Source organism: Microtus ochrogaster, unplaced genomic scaffold, assembly GCF_000317375.1.
Source record: "Microtus ochrogaster isolate Prairie Vole_2 unplaced genomic scaffold, MicOch1.0 UNK131, whole genome shotgun sequence".
NCBI classification, from domain to species: domain Eukaryota; kingdom Metazoa; phylum Chordata; class Mammalia; order Rodentia; family Cricetidae; genus Microtus; species Microtus ochrogaster.
In genome coordinates, this window is record NW_004949229.1 from 343,447 (window position 1) to 346,974 (window position 3,528).

Consider the following 3,528-nt stretch of genomic DNA (forward strand, 5'->3'; position numbering starts at 1 on the left):
TCTCTCTCTCTCTCTCTCTCTCTCTCCCTCTCTCTCCCTCTCCCTCCCTCCCTCCCTCGCTCTCTTCCCCTCCCCACCTCCTGCTCTTTTCCCCTCTTTGTGGCAAGATTCATATATATTAGGCTGGCCTTGAATTCCTGTAACCAAACTGGAACTTCTGATTCTCCTTCTTCTGCTTTCCTGTGCTGTTAATACAGGTGTCCACCACGATATCTGATTTGTACAGTAAATTCGGAGGATCAAACTCAGGGCTTCATGCATGCTAGGCAAGTGCTCTGCTAGCCTTGCCGTCTTTGTCAGTCCTGCTTGATCACTTAGGGGTGAAGGAGTACCCACGCTGGAGGTTAACGTTGAGGAAGTCCTCCACATTTGTTTTCTATGTTGATTTTTGAGACAGGATCTGTCATTGAACATGGGCTCACCAATTTTTTGTTTGTTTGTTTGTTTGTTTGTTTGTTTTTCAAGACAGGGTTTCTCTGTGTAGCTTTGGAGCCTATCCTGGAACTAGCTCCTGTAGACCAGGCTGGCCTGGAACTCACAGAGATCCGCCTGCCTCTGCCTCCCGAGTGCTGGGATTAAAGGCATGCGCCACCACCGCCCGGCTGGGCTCACCAATCTAACCAAGCTAACTAGGCAGTAAGATTCAGGGATCTGCCTGTCTCTGTCCCACAGCAGTGGGGTTTCAAGATGTATGCCACAATGTAGGATATCTTCCATGGGCGCTGGTGGTCAGAACTTGGGTCCTCCCACTTAGGCAGTAAGCACTTGACCAACTAAGCCATCTCCTCCATCCCTCTGACCCAACTTGATCGGTTTCTATCAACTGTAATCTCGAATGTGCATTATCTCATTTCATTCCCATAAAAACTAGTCTGTACGTTTTGTTAATCTATCTTTACTCCTTAGAATGTATATGAAAGTAGAAAAGAGGGGCTGGAGAGATGGCTCAAGTGGTTAAGAGCATTGCCTTCAATTCCCAGCAACCACATGGTGGCTCACACCCATCTGTAATGAGGTCTGGTGCCCTCTTCTGGCCTGCAGATATACACACAGACAGAATATTGTATACATAATAAATAAATAAATATTTTTTAAAAAAAGAAAGTAGAAAAGAGACTAATGGAGAAGTGGGAGTAGGAGGGAGAGAGATATGTTATAAAAACGCCATAATGCCTAATAATGAAAAATAAAAGCACACATGCAAAAATAAATAAATAAAAAGACCAAGTAACTGACTTAAAATCTCCCAATTAGAGAGTGAAAGAATTGAGACCAAAGTCTGTGTTCTTAACCACTCTGGAGGTCTGGGATGACATTATATATGTTCTCTCACATGGCCCTCTTCCCATTCTCTATGCTGAGAAACACTGTTCCCACTTTGTGGAAAAAGCTAGAATTTGAAGCCGGGCATGGTGGTGCATGCCTTTAATCCCACACTCAGGAGGCAGAGGCAGCTTGGTCTACAGAGCAAGTTCCAGGACAGCCAGGGCTACACAGAGAAACACTGTCTCAAAAAAAGGAAAGAGAGAGAGAGAGAGAGAGAGAGAGAGAGAGAGAGAGAGAGAGAGGCTAGCTTTTGAAGAGAGGCTTGGAGATGAATAAGTGAGATTTGAATGCTAATCTGTTTCTACCATACTGCATACTTTTCAAAGCTGAAACAATCCCAGCAGTTAGCGAGCTATTATTTATTTATTCTTCATCTGCCTATACTGAATTATTTCAAGTCAAGTGCAAGGGTACCACTTTTCACTAATTCCATAAGTGGGAATTTCCAGCAAAAAAAGAGCAACTGGCTGGATGTGGCCAATTTCTGACAAAGAACATTTTGACTATTGGGCAGCACTCTTTATTTTTTTTCAAACACCTCTGGGCTTGTTTACATGAGCATGAGGACCTGAGTCCTGACCACCAGCATCCACGTAAGATAAATCACAGTATCCATTGTGGCATACATCTGAAACTCCCTGCTGGGGGACAGAGACACACAGACAATAAGATGGCATGTTTAAGTACCTGGACCCTGGTTCGAGGTTCCTATTGAAGATGCGATCTCTTAGCTTCCTGCTCCAGGCACCTGCTGCCATGTTTCCCCTGGTATTTGTGGAGTATGCCAAAGGAAACTCTTCCATAAGCTGCTTTTGATCATGGTATTTTCCACAGCAACAGAAACGTTACTAATACACTCTTTCACAAGTAGGCAGAGAGCTTGTCCAATGCTTCTGGGCCTGGTTTTCTTTGCCCACGGGACTAGAATAGACCCAGTGCATCTCAGGCAATATATGGATGAGAAAACTGGGTCTTGGAAAGATCGGTGGTAGTGGCTGAGTATAGCGGTGGAGGGAAGAGCTGATAATACGTGCCTTCTCTAGGTAATCTGAGCTGAAGTAATCTATAGTTATTCCTAAAGAAATCGTGAAAGCAGAAATTGCATGGTTTATATCTGTTCAGTGTGCCAGGATTTGTTTTTACCTTTAGTGCGTTTGGGCTGGTTAATTAAAATCCGCAGGACATTGTAATAAAACACATTAGAGAGATGCACCAATATCATCTTTTCTTCAGGTCTATGATGTGCAAAGAAATTGGTGAAATGAAAAGCAAAAATAATCTGCCCATGGAAAAGCTCCTCCGATTTTCATTAAACTGTTCATTTTGGTGCATTAAGAATAAAATATGACCACTGAAACATTTTCTCCCCATTTCATCTTCCATGTGCATTACCAAAGCTTTGGAAGTCAAAACAAAATACAAAGGGACTATTTTGGATAATAAAAGAGAACTAGAGAGGAAGATATGTGAAGGCTAGCTATTGTGTTGTGTTTTAGTGAAAGGAACAGAAGTTCTGGCTTTTGACTCTGACCGAGCTCTCTCTTCTGGCCTCCTGGGCGGGGGACACAGCCTCCATGCTCTGCCAATAGCACATTCAGAGGTCCAGAGAACGAAATTGATCTGCAATAGAAAGAGACTCGGGTTTTCCTCTGCCAGCCTCCCTCCACATAAGCAGACCCTTTGTGGCCAGGAGCACAGATCTACCTTAGAAACAGTGTTAGATGATTCTGCACATACTTATGGAGACCTGGCAGTACTTAAGTCTCTCCCAGTGTGGCCAGCTAGTATCCGCAGGACAGATGCTTGTGGGAGGATTTGGTACGACTAGAGCCAAGACAAAGAACTTCAGCCTCTGTGCTGTCTAAGAATTTTCTCTCACTGGCCTCTCAGACATTTTCCTTGAATGCAAACTGTTGGCATTTTAGAAAGAAGGAAAAATCCCTTATTTGCTTTTCTTTGACTTCTGAAAATGAAAGCTGAAGGCAAGGGAGGTAGAAGCAAGGCAACACGTCTGCCATTTCCGTTTGAAACAATGAGTTACCTAACAGAAAAGACTGTGAATTCCAGCAGCACATTGTCTTCTCGATCCTCGGGCACCCTGTTTCTTTTCTCTGCTGCACAAATGAGAGTATGGTGTCTTTTGTTTTCATTTAAATGAAAAGAATGGGCCGGGCGATGGTGGCGCACGCCTTTAATCCCAGC

The 3,528-nt window shown here is 43.8% G+C and overlaps 1 protein-coding gene across 1 annotated transcript in view; it reads left to right on the plus strand.

Annotated features, from left to right (window-relative positions):
- Positions 1–3,528, plus strand: part of CUNHXorf58 (chromosome unknown CXorf58 homolog) — a 30,920-nt gene that overhangs the window by 16,687 nt on the left and 10,705 nt on the right. The window lies entirely within an intron of this gene.